This window comes from Capricornis sumatraensis, chromosome 13 (assembly GCF_032405125.1).
Source record: "Capricornis sumatraensis isolate serow.1 chromosome 13, serow.2, whole genome shotgun sequence".
NCBI lineage: Eukaryota > Metazoa > Chordata > Mammalia > Artiodactyla > Bovidae > Capricornis > Capricornis sumatraensis.
In genome coordinates, this window is record NC_091081.1 from 40,743,776 (window position 1) to 40,762,812 (window position 19,037).

Here is a 19,037-nt window from a genome sequence, read left to right on the forward strand (position 1 = left end):
GATGCCTACTGGGAGGGCTCTCTGGTGTCTGTGAAGGTTGGAGGGAATGTGATGGAAGAAATTGTCCGTGTAGGCTTTGATCGTAATTCACACTGTGCCACTCGGAAAGAAGAGTGCCAATTTCAGGAAGTAATGTGAGTAAGGTAATTATAAACAAGACAGCATCAAGTGGTTAAGGCTCTATACTTCCGTTGCTGGTGGAGTGGGTTCAATCCCTGGTCAGGGAATTAAGATCCTGCGTGCTGTATGGCCCCCCAAATGTCTTAGTTATAAAAAAAGAGAGAATAGCATAGGTCTTAAAGATTTGCTTTTCATCTTTGACCTTCATTCATATCATCCATTCTGTTTTGGATGTAATGCAGTAATTATGCGGGCTTTGTTGTGTCTCCTCCAGCAGCATGTTGAGTTTATACTGGAGAATTTCAGAAAGAGGAAGCCATCAAAAATTGATGATCAAATCTGAGTATGGGGGTTGTATGGGGAGGGAGAGAAAAGCAGAGCAAATTATGGCTGTGACTGTTATTGCGTGAATGGAAGTGCATTTTCTCTCTACTCAAACTGAGGATGTTATGTAGTGAATTTTAGTCAGTTGAAGAGTTAGAATGGATGGCAATAGCCAGACCAATGTGTGACTCTCTGTTCTGCCTGGATGACTTGGGGCAATTCCTTAACCTACCAGCTTTCTTTCAATGACATAGTATTATTTACTTTGTGCTTGAAGATTGAATTAGATGACATGGATAGGACATTTAGCCCTGTAACATTTGGCCCAATTTAGAGAGAGACGTGACTATGGAAGAAGGATGAGAGAGAGATTTGAAATTGCTGACTTTTGATGGAGGAAGATGGTCACAAGCCAAGGAATGTGGGTGGACTCTAAGAGAAAAAGAAAAAAGAAAGTGAAGTCACGACCAACTCTTTGCAACCCCATGGACTATAGCCTTCCAGGTTCCATGGTCCATGGGATTTTCCAGGCAAGAATGCTGGAGTGGGTTGCCATTTCCTTCTCCAGGAGATCTTCCCCACCCAGGGATTGAACCCGGGTCTCCTGCATTGTAGGCAGACACTTTACCATCTGAGCCACCAGGGACTCTAGAAGCTGAAAAAAGCAAGAAGGCAAACGTTTCCTTAGAGTCTCCAAAAAGAACTTGGCCTTATCGATGCTTTTTAAGCCCAGTGAGACCTGTGTTGGACTTCTCGCCTACCTGGAAAAGAACAAAGATAATCTACATCTATACTCTCCAGGGAGAAACATGGACATTTATACGTAGGCCAAGTGCAGTTATTCAAACTAAGTGCCCCAGGAGCACAGGAGAAGGGAAAACAGCTGGGGATATATGGAAGGGTTTTGGAAAAGGTAAATAATACAGACCTTGACACATTTTAACAGAGGTAGAAGCAAGATGAAAATTAGTCTGAGGAGCAGCACAGTGGAAGCTTGAAAGGGTACTGCAGGTTCACCCGTGGGAGTGCCCATATCAGGGGACTGGAGCAGAGCTCTTGGGGTGGGAGGAGACAAGAGTAGACAACTCTGCATCTGTGAGCCTGGACGGAGAGGCTGTGTTGCTCACAAGAAGGTGCATAGCTTTGGGAGGAAGGAGACTGTAGTTGAACTCTTGAGGTTGAACTCTCAAAAGATAACCAGCAGAAGTAGCTGCAATTCAGTTCCACTCGGGTGCACCTCTGCCATCTGAGTGGGCACTGACAGGAGCCCTTTCTGGCACTAATGGTCTCAGAGGATTCATCCTAAGCCCTCCTATAAATGACTTCTGCCTCTGGGTACTTTGAGAAAATAGAACAGGAAAACACTGATTGATTATTTCTCTAAAACCTCTGAACTTTTGTACTTCCAAGGATATATTTGAAAAACTAAGCACAGGTAGAGACTTCCTTTATTTACCCCTTACCTGACACACATTTTCCTCACAGGAGTCGCATGTACTCATCTGACTTCTCAGTGCAGTGCTACCAACTGGGGCTGGGTGGACAGTCTGCAAGGCCTGCAGAGTGAGAAGATGCAGTTCACACCAGGCTGATTCCCAGAGGAGACTTTTGGCACCTAACCCAATGTCCTGTGAGACCCAGGCTCCCATTTAGCCTGCTCAGACATTTCTTTTTTTTTTTTTTTTTCTTGTGCCAATCCCTAGTGAAACTTGCAAAGCCAAGCCATCCAGACTAACTAAGGCTACAGAGCCTGTCAGTGAGCCTACAGATTGAAGAAAAAACCCTGAAATTTAGACTCAGGTTGAAAACAGTTGTGAAGGACTTTATATTTGAGATATACTAACCTGTCTTATAGAACAAGACTGTTATTTTTCTCTGGCCCAGTCTTTAGAAGCTGGAAATAGTTGGGAAGAAGAGTTGGATTGTTTGAATAAGTGAAGTGATTACTTGCACTTTGGATGCAAATTTGCAGGGTTTGCAGCGTCCCAGCCTCCCCAGACAACTGCACTCCAACTGAGCCTGTGAAATTCCTTTTTGTCCCTGGATCTCACATCCTCATCATAACCAACGCCTCTTCCTGGAGACAGCCTGATGTCTATAACATATTATTTTTTCATGGATCTACCCACTGATGCAATAGACCCTGTAGGAGGTGGATGCAACTAGGGGGATCTAGGTGGGATATAGTTGGCTACAATCCCTAGAAATTTATTAATAAATAAATCAAAACCCTTTTCTTTTTCTAAAACAGAGTTCCTAAAAATGTGATCTTTCCCAGAACTGCCTAGAATCTCCTGGAGAATGATTGTTAAATACAGATTCCTGGTCTTACCAGACACACTGAATTTCCAGGGGATGGTGATCTGGAACTACATCTTTAGATAGCATCTGAGGCAATATTGTTGGGCACCAGTCTTTGAAATTTTTGCTAAAGCTAAAGAACAAAAGAGTAAACCATCTCTTCTCTCTCAGGCTTCCCTGGTGGGTCAGATGATAAAGAATCTGCCTGTAATACAGGAGACCTAGGTTCAATCCCAGGGTCTGGAAGATCCCCTGGAGAAGGGAATGGCTCCCCACTCCAGTATTCTTGCCTGGAGAATTCCATGGACAGAGAAGCCTGGTGGGCTACAGTCCACGGGGTTGCAGAGTCGGACACTACTGAGCGACTAACACACACACACACACACACACACACACACCTCTCTCTCAGATTGCCTTGTAGTAAACTTATTTTTTCCCACCAAAGTTGCCTTAGAAGGTTTGCCTTAGTCCTTTGGGGTTGCTATAACAGAATATTATAGACTGGGTGCTTTACAAGCTACAGAAACGCGTTTCTCACAGTTTTAGAGGTTGGGAAGTTCAAGATTTAAGGTACAGACAAGTTCAGTTTCTAGTGAATACAAGCTTCCTAGTTCACAGAGAGCTGGCTTCTCACTTTGCCTCACTGGAAGGAGGGGCATGGGAACTCCCTGGGGTCTCTGACTCTCATTTATGAGGCCTCTATCCTCACGGCACGATCACCTCCCCAAAGGACCCCCTTTCAAATGCCACCATACTTGGGATTATATTTGAACATGAATTTGGGATGGACGCACCCTTTCAGTTTACAGCAGTGTGTGTGTGTGTGTGTGTGTGTGTGAGAGAGAGAGAGAGAGAGAGAGAGAGAGAGAGAGAGAGAGAATATGGAGGAGGTAGAAAGGGTAGGCAGCAGGAAAGAAGGAAGAAAGTTTGATAAAAACAGATAAAATTCAAGATTTCTCCCTCTTTATATCTTAACACGGAGAAGGCAATGGCACCTCACTCCAGTACTCTTGCCTGGAAAATCCCATGGATGGAGGAGCCTGGTAGGCTGCAGTTCATGGGGTCGCTAAGAGTCAGATACGGCCAAGCGAAACATCTGAGATATTCCCCTGGGACTTCAATATGTAGATTCTACCATAGGTATTCACAATTTTAATGTGTCTAATTCATGGAGAGAAATTTACTGAAGGCTGAACAGACCAGGAAGACATCTATAGCCAACCAAAAAGTATTATATTTGTTTCAGGCCAAATTTAGGGTTTAGATGATTGATTGTATGTGCTCTGTATATCAAACTCTCTGCATGTTTGTCATTGTTGTTTAGTGGCTGAGTCATGTCTGACTCTTTGGTGACTCCATGGACTGTAGACCACTAGGCTCCTCTGTCCATAGGATTTCTCAGATGAGAATACACAAGTGGGTTGCCATTTTCTGCTCAAGGGGATCTTCCCAACCCAGAGGTTGAACCCACATCTCCTACAGGGTTCATTGGCAGCAGAGTCTTTACCACTGAGCCACCAGGGCAGCCCTCTGCATATTTGCAGTATAATGATAACGCTTTTTATTTATCTTTGTATCAACTCAGTATTTATCACATTGTAAATGATAGGAGTTCAAGAAATAATTTAGTGAGTGCTTGTTCTTTGCTCTGTTTACCATTTATTTGATGCTGATGGTTGATCATGACTATAGCCTCCGTTCTGTTGCTGAAGAGATGGTGTGGTATGATGGAAGGGTCTCAAACTAGGGAGCTTTTAAAACTGTAGCTCAGTAATGGATATATAGCCAATGACAAAAGTTTGGATCCTTTAGCTTTGTCCTAAAGGAAGAATATGATTCCCATTATAATATATCTTCCTAAAAAGCAACTAATAAAAAGCAGGGGCTTTAGACAGACTGTGATGAACTGATGAAAACGTCTGTGGATACTAGGGCAGGGCTATGTTGCTGGATGCAGAGGCAGCACAAGGCAAAATGGTCTTTTTCAGAAAATGCAAGAAAGGAAGACAGACAGCTCTCAAGAATGCAGTTTCCATCTCTCTTAGGTTAACATAGATAACCGACCGAACTAAACATACAAATATCGTGCAGAGGATATGCACTGTAGATACTGTCTGCACAGGTAACCTTCCTTTTAACTGTTCACTCTAGATAACAAGCAAACCTTTACCCAGCATTGCTTTTCCACTGACTCTTGGATAAAAGCTGAAGAATGAAAATTCTGTTTCAAGGATATATAGGCAACTAGCACATGAAAATAACACCAAGTATTTAAAATCATTAAATAAGAGAAAAAGGACACTTTATCTGCTTTCTGACCTTAGACAGTTTGCTTCGCTTCCTTTTAAACCTGATTTTACATATTTGTAAAAATGGGAAGAATAACATCTAAAAAGATTTTGTAATTATTAAATAAAAAGTATATAAAGTATTTAGCATGAAATGCTCAATGAATGGGAGCTATTTATATTAAATGGAACAAGATGGAATGACTAACAGTAATCAGAAATAAGTTATTGAAATATGGCTCTGAAAATAAGAATGGGGGGTGTTGAGTCTAAAACTGGATTTATTTTGACAACACTAGCTATTTCCACTGAGCTTGTGCAACTGTCAATTGCCTTCTCTTCCTGCTAACACAATATTTTCAGTGCTGAGGTAGATTTAAAAAATGGTTCAGAGAAGGTACTTGGCTATCTTTCTGAAGTTACTATAATAATCCCCATAACCCTTCAAGCCAGCAATGTTCTTTTACCTGAGTAAATTGATTTAGTGAGTCATGTGCGATTTCTCTACAGTAAGTTGCACAGAAATTTTGATGGATATATTTTATGGAAAAAATTATACTTTGGGAAATGATTTTTCCCTCATAGATATACAATTGGCAACCAAATTTCAGACTATGTTTAGAGTTTTACAATTGTTATGGATCAGTTAAGCCAGTAGAGATGAAGATGTGAATGGAGTTTATCTTTTGTTTTAAGTCTTGGTGCTTTTTCAAATAAACACATAAATAAAAGAGGAAAAATATTTTAAGGCTTTAGAAGGTATTATATATCCTTATGTATTATGGTTTGGATAGTTTTAATTAAATGAACCCACATGTGTGTTGCCTTGGCAAAGGTATAAGAATAAGATACAATTCCTACAATTCCTTATCTAAAGGAGGGGGAATAATGATATAAATAAAATGTTTAGTAAAAACCAAATGAGGTGTACAAAGTGCTATGTGTGAAGTATACTGCTTTAAGGTGCTGAGAGTGGAGGGAAAGCTCCATTTGACCTGGGCTTTAAAGGATTTGTAGCTCAAAAGGATTTGTATTCTAGATATGCAGGAATGGCATAAACAAAGTTAGAAAGAGAGAGAAAATACATATCAGACTAAGGGAACAAAAAACCCCAGCCAATTTTGGCTGGTGCAAGGGTCAGTGGAAGTCATAGGTAATGAGCCATAATGGTAGGCTGATACCATATGAAGCATCATATCCCCAAGAGATGTAAGAAAATTAATCATTACACTGAGAGATAATTCTGATGGAAAATTGTTTTTATGAATAGTGGTGGTGACGGTTAACAGATTGAGAACAACTACTCAATGGGAAATAGTTGCTTTAGTCAACAGAAAGCTGATTATTTCTAAACAGAAGAGTGATATGATCAAGAAATTAGGAGACTCTAGTAAGTTACTAGACCAGAGAAAATAAAGGCCAATATCTAGTTAAGCAGGGAGGCTGAACCGATCTTTGTCCACCTGCTTCAATCCATGCTAAAATGACAGTGAAGAGATTTTAGCTTTCCGACCTAAAAGGACAAAGGAAATGGAGAGGAGCCAACTGCAAACATTTGGGAGCTGGCAACGTGTGGATGGCCAAGAACTCAATTAGCAGACCTGAGAAATATGAAGAACTGGAAAATAACTCGAGTTATACTACAGAGTGTTCAGTGGCTGAGGAATGTGTGGCATGGTGTGCCTGTGGGGGTGCAGGTGAACTGGGGGCTATAAACAGAAGGGAGTTTGTGATGGACAGGGAAGCCTGATGTGCTACAGTCCATGGGGTCACAAGGAGCCGGACACGACTGAGCAACTGAACTGAACTGAACTGAAACAGAAGAGTAAACTGAAAGTTTGTGGAGGCAGAATACAGTCCTGTAGAGGAAGCAAAACTTTTACCTTTCCCATTTTAGGCTTTCAGCTGGAACTCTTTGAAGACAGATTAACAAGACAAAGACAGCAGTTTATTACTGTAGGCTGTACACATCAGCAAGAGAAATCTAAACCCAAAGTAATAATTCAGAATGGTTACTTAGAAGTCCAGCCTATACAGCATCTTCAGCAAAGGACAGTATGTTTGTAGAGAAATGTTGCAACAAAGGAAGGCAGTTTTAGGCCTCCAAGGCCAGCAAAATGTCACAAGGTAAGTATATGGAAGGAAACAAATGGAGAAAAGTTTGCTTGCAGATTCCTCTGGTGCCATCTCTGGGCTGGTAAGAGACTGTCTTTAGTAAAAGAAGAATTTATATCTGGCCTTTAGGCAGAAAATGGGGGCTTTTCCTGGGTTTTCTGCTTCTTGATTGCTTTCAGTTCAAAATAACTTTTATGTCAAAGAGGCATATTTTGAAGTGACATATCCTGGTTTCCTTCAGCTTCTCTGTTCATTTTTCTATTGCATAAAGCCAAAACAATATCCTCTTTTAACCAGGCAGAAAATCAGAGATTTATTCTCTAAGGATTGTAAACTGTAGGGTCTTTGGACTCCAGAATACCAGGCAGATTTGAAGGCAAGATTATTGTATGTAAACAGGGGCATTAAGTGAAAGTCTTACTCTGAATCTGAGACACTCCTTCTCACTTACCATAACGCTGGTAGCTAGAGCTTCCCTGGTGGCTCAGATGGTAAAGAATCTGCCTGCAATGCAGAAGACCTGGGTTCAGTCCCTGGGTTGGGAAGATGCCTTGGAGAAGGGGATAGTAACTCACTTTAGTATTCTTGCCTGGAGAATCCCAATGGACAGAGAAGCCTGGCAGGCTACAGTCCATGGGGTTGCAGAGTTGGGCATGACTGAGCGACTAAGCACACAACAGCATAGGTTTATACCATCTGAAAAGGCCATGCAGTCTTTTCCCTGGGGATTCTGATCAGCCAAGAAGAAAAGTTTTATAGAAATGAGTATCAGATATTTCTCCCCAAACCTTCTGGCTCTTTGAGATTACCATTTATTCAAACTCCTCATTGAAAACCCCAACTATTCATTCAAGACTTTCAAATAGCCTCAGTGAACTATCCTGAAATACAAGCTGACACCTCTGAATGGAAGACAGAGACTGAACAAAACATAGAGAAACTGACTATGCAGGGAGTTGAAAACCACAAATAAATTAATCCTTAATATCCTCTGAGAGACAAAAACAGATTGCATCCATGAAACAGGATCATGAAATGGAACAGAAAAAAAAGAATTACTGAAAATTAAAAATATGGCAACAAAAATGAAAGAAACTAATAATGTTTGGAAGTAAAAATTAAGAAAATCTCCTAGAAATAGTCCTAGCAACTTAACATCAAAGTATCAGAAAATTCAGAAAGACAAAATAGAGAAAGTTAAGGGGAATAATTTTCAATTGTATATGTATTTCAATAGTATACATATTTCAATTGTATAATAGATATTTGTATATATAAATCTCATTAGTAAAGGACATAAGTTTTCAATGGTAAGGGCTCTCTGAATTGAAAGTCACTCAGTCGTGCGCGACTCTGCGACTCCATAGACTGTAGTCTATCAGGCTCCTCTGTCCATGGAATTCTCCAGGCAAGAATACTGGAGTGGATTGCCATTCCCTTCTCTAGGAGATCTTCCCAACTCAGGGATCCAAGCCAGGTCTCCTGCCTTGGAGGCAGATCTTTACCATCTGAGCCACCAGGGAAGTAAAGGACATAAACTTTCAATTGAAAGGGCTCTCTGAATTGAGTTCTCAGCAAAATGGATAAAAATAGACTCACACTTAAGTACATATGTGTGAAAATTCAGAATACTAGAGATTAAAGAAAGATACTACAAGCTTTTGTATTATTTTATATACAAAAATAAATAGTAGGAGAAGGAGGTTCATACAAAGAGAACCAAGAATAAAAATGTCACAGGTGAAAGCAACACTGAAGACTAGAAGATACTATTTTCTAACCTTGAAAACAACATCTACACAAAGTCTCAATCAAATTTGAGGGTAAAATTTTAAAAGTTTCAAAACTTCACCTTTTCTCAGGATGTTGCATCAGCGAAATGAGATGGTATAGCTAGAATGAAGACAGGGGGTCCATAAAACAGATTCAGCTCAGGAGTTGGGAGAAGGGGATCATCAGGATGCTGGTGATGGGAGATCTTAATACGGCAGCATTGTGGTTGTCCTGACGTGGGGGTGAGGCATGGGAGACAGTTTTCGTGGAGCCAAATCTGAAATTCCAATGAGAGATGTCATGAAGATGAAAGCGAAAGGACACTTGAGCTGTTTGAAGGTATTGAGAAGATACTGACACAATAGGAGAGAATGTGTGGCTGAATTCATGATAGAAAATCAGGCCAATGAAACTCTGGCAGAAACAAATTGTTCAGTAAAGAAAGACATCATATTATGCTATGGGGATCAATAAAAGCATTTGCTTAGTCATAGCAATGTCAACATTGATCCAATCAAAATTATAATATATTCATATTTGAGGAATAAGGATTGCAAAGTGTGTGGTGGAGCTGGCAAGAGGGAGAGTTAAATCTTCCAATTTTGTTGTGAGAAATCAATAGTCAATCAGTTCAGTTCAGTTGCTCAGTCATGTACAACTCTTTGCGACCCCATGAATCGCAGCACACCAGGCCTCCTTGTCCATCACCAAATCCCGGGGTTCACTCAAACTCACGTCCATCGAGTCAGTGATGCCATCCAGCCATCTTATCCTCTGTCGTCCCCTTCTCCTCCTGTCCCCAATCCCTCCCAGCATCAGAGTCTTTTCCAATGAGTCAACTCTTCACATGAGGTGGCCAAAGTACTGGAGTTTCAACTTTAGCATCATTCCCTCCAAAGAATACCCAGGGCTAATCTCCTTGAGAATAGACTGGTTGGATCTCCTTGCAGTCCAAGGGACTCTCAGGAGTCTTCTCCAACACCACAGTTCAAAAGCATCAATTCTTCAGTGCTCAGCTTTCTTCACAGTCCAACTCTCACATCCATATATGACCACTGGAAAAACCATAGCCTTGACTAGATGGACATTTGTTGGCAAAGTAATGTCTCTGCTTTTCAATATAGTCAATGCTTAATGTTAAAAACAGGAGCAGCAGACACATGTTATTTGGAAGTATGGATGCACATATGGCTAAAGAATCATTTAAAAGAGCAGGAGAGAGCTGGCTAAAATTACATAAGAGGGTGAGGTGAGGAAGGAGCAGTGAAGAAAGGAGATTTAGGACTAGATGAGAGAGAGCGATGTAAAATTAAATTTGTAGGACTGGGCAATTGATTGGATTATAAAAAGAGTAGAAAAAGATGACAAGTGTTTCAGGCAGGGTAACTGAGAAGACAATGAAATCATTAACAGGATTAGAAAATCCAAAGAAGACACAGGTGATGGTGGGGCGGATGGGGGAGACAATGGAATAGAATTGTCATGGCTCAGAAATGTGAAAAGCCTGATTCTACCACTTTGCCTGTATGATCATTGGCAGACCACCTAACCTCCATGGATTACAGAGACCTTACCTACAAAATAGGAGAGACAGAGGAGCTTGGTGGTAAAGAACCCAGACTCTGGAACTGGAGTGCCCCATTCTTTTATCCCATTTACTATCCACATGGTTTGGGCCATTTACTTAACTTATGCCTGCCTCAGTTTCCTCACCTGTAAAATGGAGATAATAGTATTTGCGTTATGTATTTGTTTGCAGAATTAAATGGGTTGACACATGAAACACTTGGAGCAAAAGTCAAGTCCTAATTATGAACTTACTACTTTTATTATAAGTAAACTCTGATGTCCATTCCACATATACACTTTTATGAATATGTAATAGGATAGTTTGTATTCGAGATTCCAATAGAATATTCAGGGGAAGGAATAGGATAAACAGTTATAAATATTCTTCTAGAATTTATGAGCGGAATCAGGATGATAAAAATGTACAAGTTATTTGACTATAGGTGATTGTTGACATTGGGAGAGTGAATTACATTAAGGATAGGAGAGAAAAATACTGATAATACAAAATAAACTCCCTGATTGAACATAAATTACAAATGAAGTACATTTGAAAACTAGCAAAGAGGGTATGTAGAAGCATCAGTGGGTTTTCTCCTAGTAGACATCAGGTAGTACAAACAGATCAAGGCAAGAATTTGAGCCTTGGACCTGAACAGACCAGGGTTTGTCTTGATTCTCAAGCCATGTAAATTGGGGCGATTTATTTACATTATCTAAACACACACTACTTCAGTTGGGAAATGCATTAAAGTTTTGTACGAAATAAATTGCATGTTATGTCAGGGGATGGGGAAAGTCACTCAGTCATGTCTGACTCTTTGTGACCCCATGGACTATACAGTCCATGGAATTCTTCAGGCCAGAATACTGGAGTGGGTGGCCTTTCCCTTCTCCAGGGGATCTTCCCAACCAAGGGATTGAACCCAGGTCTCCCTCATTGCAGGTAGATTCTTTACCAGCTGAGTCACAAGGGAAGCCCAAGAATCCTGGAGTGGGTAGCCTATCCCTTCTTCAGCAGATCTTCCCAATCCAGGAATTGAACCGGGGCCTCCTACATTACAGGCAGATTCTTTACCAACTGAACTATCAGGGAAGCCCACATGTTATGAGGGATGTGCCCAGTACAATGCATGTCCCAGAATATACATTGGAATGTTGTACACACACAGTGTTGCACACACAGTGGGGGTTATTTATGACCCCTAGCCTGCATATACCTAGGGCATCTATGTCTATGCCAACCGAAAGCCAAGCTGTTTCCTTCCCTCTGTCAATTCCTTTGCTAGGTTTCTTCTTCCCTCATTTGGGTCCTCTCTCTGGGGGTCTCTGTATGGCCATAACTTTCTAATAAGTGTCATTATTCTGTTGTCTGTTCTACAAATAAAGTGAACAAGCAACCTGGTTCACAGAGCCCATGACCATGTACAATGTAACATCTACAAGTAGGCATGGTACCACTTGCACTTGCATCTGCACACTGAATTAATACTGTCATTGCACTTAATGTTGTCAATGCAGTTACTGCTGTCATAGTACTCTCACGGTGGATCTGAGAGTCCTCTGGTGACTTCCCAGGTGGTATTAGTGATAAAGAATGTGCCAATGCAGGTAAGAGGTGCACCTTCGATACCTAGGTTGGGAAGATCCCCTGGAGGAGGGCATGGCAACCCACTCCAGTATCCTTGCCTGAAGAATCCCATGGACAGAGAAGCCTGACAGGCTACCATCCATAAGGTCTCAAAGAGCCAGACACAACTGAAGCAACTTAGCAAGCACACACACATATACACTGATTTACACAATAATGAAGGAAATTCAAATCTTAGAAAAATGATAGATTGACCTGATTGTAACTTCCAGTAATAAGAGTACAGAAAACAGTGAGGGTGTGACAGGTAGGAAATGAAATAACTAGGTTGTAAAATGAAAGAGTAAAAGTAGTAGTTCAATTCATGCTTGTTTTATTGAATATCCAGTCTCTTTGTAATCCAAATCATTGATCTATGTGCTTGAGGAAAGCAGAACAAAATGAAAATTAAACAAAATAGAAGCAAATAGAACAGAGTTCTTGGGCTGGATTGAAACAGGGCTAACTAACCACAGGTTAAGACTTATAGTATAAATTCTAATATATTTATGGTCACACTGAAATCAACATCTCAACCTTTCTTTCCTATTTAAGCACTTTTTACTTCTTCAAAAATTTTTATAATATTTCAGCATTAAAAATAAATATGCAAAAAATTAAACACAACACACAGAATATCTATTACACCCTCCGTAGTATCTGTGTAATCATGACCCTTGGGCTTCCCAGGTGGTGCAGTGGTAAAGAGTCCACCTGCCAGTACAGGAGACACAGGTTCAGTCCCTGGCCTGGGAAGATCCTCTGGAGAAGGAAATGGCAACACACTCCAGAATTCTTGCCAGGAGAACACCATGGACAGAGGAGCCTAGCAGGCTACAGTCCATGCGATTGCAAAGAGTCAGATAGAACTGAGCACACACACAGTCATAATCGTGGGTTTTTAAATTGTGTCTTTGCAGAAGTGAAAGAAAAATGGAAATCCTTCATGTTCGACAAGATGTGTCATGCTAGATGGGCCAGTCTTAGATCAAAAGCTGCAGAAAAGAGATACTCAAAGCTCTTCCATTGCCTATCAAAACTGAGTATTGCATGTGTCGGCTTCCTGTAAGCTCGCCATCGTAACAATGGATTTATGTTCCATTTTACACTATAGGCTTAATGCTGTAGGCATTCAGCTGCTGATCAGAGTTAAACCTGTGTGTGTGTGTGTGTATGTGTGCATGCATGCTCAGTCATGTCTGACTCTTCTGCAACCTCGTGGATTACAGTTTGCCAGGCCCCTCTGTTCATGGAATTCTCCAGGCAAGAACACTGGAGTGGGTTGCCATTTTCTCCTCCAGAGATCTTCCTGACCCAGGGATCAAATGTGACTCTTCTGCACCTTCTGCATTGGCAGATGGATTCTTTACCACTGTGCTACCCAGGAAGCCCGAGTTAAACAAATACTCAGCAGTAGTGAATGATTCTTAAGGTTTTATGTGGGGAAGAGATGTGGCCCAGTTTAAGCTAGTCAGCTGGTGACAGTTGCCTCCAGTGATAGACAATATTTTGGTTATTATGCAGAGTTTCCTCTTGCAAGTAATAGATTGCTTAGATATAGCAAGATACGGGCAACATAGGGAGGGCCTGGCTTCGCAGGTAGAGAATTCGTGTGTGCTATATGTCTTTGGCCAGTGCTTAACACATCAGTTCTTTCACCTGTAAAATGAGGATAATAACACTTTGCAAGGTTCTTATGAAGGCCGAATGATTAAACATAAAAATAATATGACCACCTCAGGGTCTGGCACATATTGAGAGCTCAATAAACTTTAGTTAATCTATTTATTTCTCTCTGAGTGGAAAATGGTCTTAGATAAATGACTGCAAAACTGATCTTTGCCTACCTGGAAATAAGAGAGGGGTTTACCCTTGTAATCACATCAACCTTTTTCCATTTTTTAGTGGCCAGAGAGGTAAATGTCTATTGGCCCCCGTTAGCTTGAAACTGCACATTTTTTCTTTTAGTGGGATGAGGCTAAGAATGACAGTCTTAGTCAAATGCCAGACACTTGTGGTTGCTCAATTGATATTAATTAATCCTTACTAGCAGCATTTTGGCAACAGATCTTGATGCCTGTGACCTCTCATGCTGGATTGAATTACTTGGCGATTACTCGCCGATGTTTCCTTTTCTCAGCCAAACCCTTCAGAACCTTCTTAAGCTGTTGGCAGAATTCCATGAGCAGGACAGTTTCCTGAGAAGCCTGAAGTTGGCAAATTAAAAGTGTTATTGCTAAATAAGTAGAATGTGAGACATTACATATCCAATTTTGGTGATGGAAGGTACCCAAGTAATCGTCATAAATATACAAAAATTCCCCCTCTGAGCTCTGTGGAAGCTCAAGAGAAAGGATTCAGGAAATAGACTCCTGCCTGCAGTCTTTCACAAGCCCTGTGGTTATGCAGCATGTCCACTCACCACGACAAGGGATACTGCTGGGGAAACAACTGCTCCTCTCAGAGGATAAGCAGCTTAGGTTTGGTGCCTTGGGTAGCTCCAGGGTTTGATTAGTTTTAGTCCCTTTTTCTCCTGCTGTTTATGAAAAGGTGTTTAATTATGTAATTTTATTCTGTGTTTGCAATGAAGGCAGTGAAAGTCCCAAAGCTGAAACAAAGAGGTGACCCTTCTAGCCCTACCTCAGTCTCTTTCTGCCTGAGATGACAGTGCCCAGGCACCAACTGTGACAAGGAAGGGACATGTGATGTTCAGATCATCTTGTACACCCCCAAACTGTAGTTTCTTGTAGGAAAGCTTGAATGCAATTTAAAATTCTACTGTAAAGGTGATTTTCAAGAACTTGGTAATAGAAGTTATCATTTTGTTATTGGAGATTACAACTGTTATTACTTTGTTGTTCAGTCACTATGTCGTGTCTAACTCTTTGGGATCCCATGGATTGCAGTCCGCCAGGTTTCCCTGTCCTTCACTATCTCTTGGAGTTTGCTCAAACTCATGTCCATTGAGTCAGAGACGCTATCTAGCCATCACATCCTCTGCCAACCTCTTTTTCTTTTGTCCCCAATTTTTCCCAGCATTTCCCCAGTCTTTTCTAATGAGTCAGCTTTTAACATCAGGTGGCCAAAGTATTGGACTTTCAGCATCAGTCCTTCCAATGAATATTCAGGGTTGATTTCCTTTAGGATTGACTTGTTTGATTTCCTTGCTGTCCAAGGAACTCAAGAGTCTTCTCCAACACCACAGTTTGAAAGTATCAATTCTACTATTAATGCTTTTTCTTTCTTGGAACTTCACAACATTGTCACAATGTGTTGAAATGTTCAGTTTACTTTTCTCTCTCCTCCACTATATTTTAAGATTTTTTTCATTGCATCCCAATCACCTGGAACTGTAATAGGTACAGAGTAAACTGTTCTTGCCTGGAGAATCCCAGGGATGGGGGAACCTGGTGGGCTGCTCTCTATGGGGTCGCACAGAGTTGGACACAACTGAAGTGACTTAGCAGCAGCAGCAAACTGTTCAATAAAGATTTGCTAAACAAGTGAATGACAAGGTTCTATGAAAGTAGTGGGATGCAGATAATAGTGATGTAGCCAAATATTTACAGACCTGGTCTGGTGAAAAGTAGTATTATTTGTGTATGCTTTCCCCACCTCCAATCTGCTGTTAGTTAACACCAACTTTAGGCTTCCCAGGTGGCTCAGCAGTAAAGAATCCACCTGCAATGCAGAAGACACAGAGACTCAGGTTCTATCCCTGGGTTAGGAAGATCCCCTGGAGGAGAAAATGGCAATGCGCTCCAGTATTCTTGCCTGGAGTATCCCATTGACAGAGGAGCCTCGTGGGCTATACAGTCCATGGAGTCACAAAGAGTCAGGCATAGCTGAGCATGTAGGCAGTGGAATCCTTCAGATAAAATTAGTTTCTCAAGGAAGTCTTTCTTTTTTAATGCAATTTACCTTTCAAGTTTTTGAAGTGCATAGGCCATGGTTGTTTTTGCCTAATATTCTATTCCTGGCACCGAGCACAGTGCCTGGCATGCTACAGGCACATAACAAAGATTTGTTGAAAAATTACTCTCTGCTCTGATGGCGCCTCTTTTCCCTACCTACTATCAAATTTCTAGGCGTTCATTACATTTAATTTAGAACACTTCAGTGATCTTCTTGCTGGACTTACTTCATCCAGCCACTCCACACTAGAATGGTCTGGACACTGCTGCCAAAATAATTTTTACAAAGCTGTGCTCAGGCTGTAAACGTCCACAAATTGTTTTCAAATTACTCCTATTTATTCACTTGTAAGGGCTTCCCAGGTGGTTCAGTGGTAAAGAATCCACCTGCCAATGCAGGAGACACGAGTTAGATCCCTGGATGTGGAAGATCCCCTGGAGAAGGAAATGGAAACCCACTCTAGTATTCTTGCCTGGAAAATCCATGGGGATGAGAAGGTAACAGGCAGGAAGGCCAGGGGTCTCCAAATGGAGGAAACAGGATGCAAATGTCAGACATTTTTTATCTCTCTCTTACGAGGCAGAAGGAAACAAACAAGTGTTAGATTTTTCCCCCTTCTCTATACAAATTTAAAAGGAGGTTTCTCTTAAAATTCTATGTTGTCATGACGACACCTGGCTCCACCTGAACTTAACTTTTCTCAAACCTTGAGCTAATCAATGCATTTTTCCTATGGAAATGTTTTTCTTGAGCTATGTTAATGAACTATGTATTTACCCTAGACTCTGTCTTTCTTCAAGTCAGGAGAAGACTCTGTCTTTCTTCCACTTAAGACCCAGAACCAGTAAGGGCTCAATCTGTATGTTTTACTCATACATTGTTCTCCTAATCTATGTTAACAAAACTATATATTTACTTAGAAACCTGCCTTTCTTCAAGATTCATGTCCATCGTTTTATGGCTTGGGGTGACTCACCTGGTGTCAATGTTATCTCAAAATGCATGTTGTGGGTGAGGGGCCTGGTGCCACTCTGAGTTTTGGGACATCTCCCTTCTCTAATTAACAGCTTGCTGATAGGTATATAACATATTGCTAAAGGCTAGGGGAGGGGGTTGGCATTCTTTCTGTCCCTTTCTGATGTCTATGTCAGAGGCTTTCTCTGTCTCTTTTAGACTTTAATAAAACTTTATCGCATAAAATCTCTGAGTGACCAAGCCTTGTCACTAGCCCCAGATTGAATTCCTCTCCTCTGGAGGCCAAGAATCCCAGCATCTTTCATGGCTCAGCAACAACCTTTCAGGGTCACAAAAGAGTCAGACAAGACTCAGTGACTAAACAATAATTCACTTGTAAACAGATACTTCTAAGTTTTATACCAGTTGCCCCCCACTATCTTTTTGAAATCTCATTTCTCCATAGAAGGTGTTTGTACTACTCATGCCATTTTTCTTCCTTTGTCTTTAAGTGAAGGTATATTTCTCTATGGTTATGCCCAGCTTCTTGTCTTTTGGGTCTTCAGTAACGTTTATATTGCATATACGATGTATCTGACGTGTATGAAAAATACTCTGAAATATTTTAGCTGCATGGAAGATGAGCTTTCAATATTCAACAGCAAGTATCATAAGCAAAGAACCATACATAGAGACTTGAAGTATTCAGGAATCTGAATAAAACTGTAAAATAAGCTGATCACAGGAATAGAAGGAGGGCTTTCTGTGACTCCAGCAGGAAAAAGAGAAGAGAAGGAGCAGAAAGTGGGATTCTTCCCCTCCCTACCGATGCTGTGTCATTGCTGCCTTATTGACTCTCTTTCTGAGCTGGAGAAGGGGAAACGGAAGTGTGAGTCTTGGAAGTGAGTGGGAGCACGTGGCAGGGTGGTGGTAATAAGTAAGTAAAGGTCGGTGAGCAGTGTTGGCAGCAGCATCAGTTGGCTGCTGGAAGCAAGGCCCGGAACCTGATAAGAATAGCCAACTCTAGTAGAAAGAAATGCAGCCTTGGGAAGTCTTGGGACATCTCTCAGTCAGACTATCTCACTAAAACTAAGTTGCCACTCAAAATGTGTGATGTGATTCATAGTCTATAACATTTTTTGCCTTTTTTGTTATGTTAGCTTGCCTCCAAAGATAATTATTGTTTCTTAAGTCTATTAGATGAGGAATCTCTAGAGACTCTCCGTGTGTGCTATTGGCCTACAAAACCAACTATTTGGGTAGTTTTTTCTTCTCAGTGGAAACTATGCCTATTAATGGAGTTTGTTGGTTTTATGATCAACGTCAAAGAAGATACAATATTGAACTGCAAAAACTCCCCAGAGTGATTGTTAACAAATGTAGCTATCGTGGATGAGAAAATACTCATTATCATGAAGATTTAATCACCAAATCTTAAAAAAAAAGTCTATGGAGTAGATTTTGTGAACTCTATGACAAACTTATTATACCAGATCAAATTTTTTGTGATTTTTGTGGATGGCCTGAAAATATGTCTGAGTTTGGGACAAAAATGAAGAAAGTCCTTCACTTTCAAACCAGAAGTAGTGAAGCATTTCTGTATGTGAGATTGGGAATTTATATAGAAAGCCTTTCATTAAAGATTAATATGAATTTTTGCAAGGACAGCAAGTTTAGTCAATAAGGAGACTACCTGCAATGCAGGAGACCTGGGTTTGATTCCTGGGTCAGGAAGATCCTCTGGAGAAGGAAATGGCAACCCACTCCAGGATTCTTGTCTGGGGAATCCCATGGACAGAGGAGCCTGGCAGGCTATAGTCCAGGGGGTTGCAAAGAGTCAAACATGACTGAGTGATTAAACCATCACCACCAATTTATGTATGAGAATTTGATAATATGTTTGCTATGAGGAGTACAGAATATAATACTACATAGACTCTTCCTAAATTCTTAAAATTTCAGGGAAAATAAAGCCAAATTTCCGTAGATTCACAATACCACCAGCGTATGGTCAAAAAGCAAGAAAACAAGCAAAAAGATCAATTTAA

The 19,037-nt window shown here is 40.8% G+C and overlaps 1 non-coding gene across 1 annotated transcript; it reads right to left on the reverse strand.

Moving 5' to 3' along the window:
- Nucleotides 1-1,018: 1,018 nt before the first annotated feature.
- On the reverse strand, nucleotides 1,019-1,090 carry TRNAC-ACA (transfer RNA cysteine (anticodon ACA)). The gene has a single exon. It is a non-coding gene; the product is annotated as a tRNA-Cys (tRNA).
- Between the last annotated feature and the right edge of the window lie 17,947 nt (nucleotides 1,091-19,037).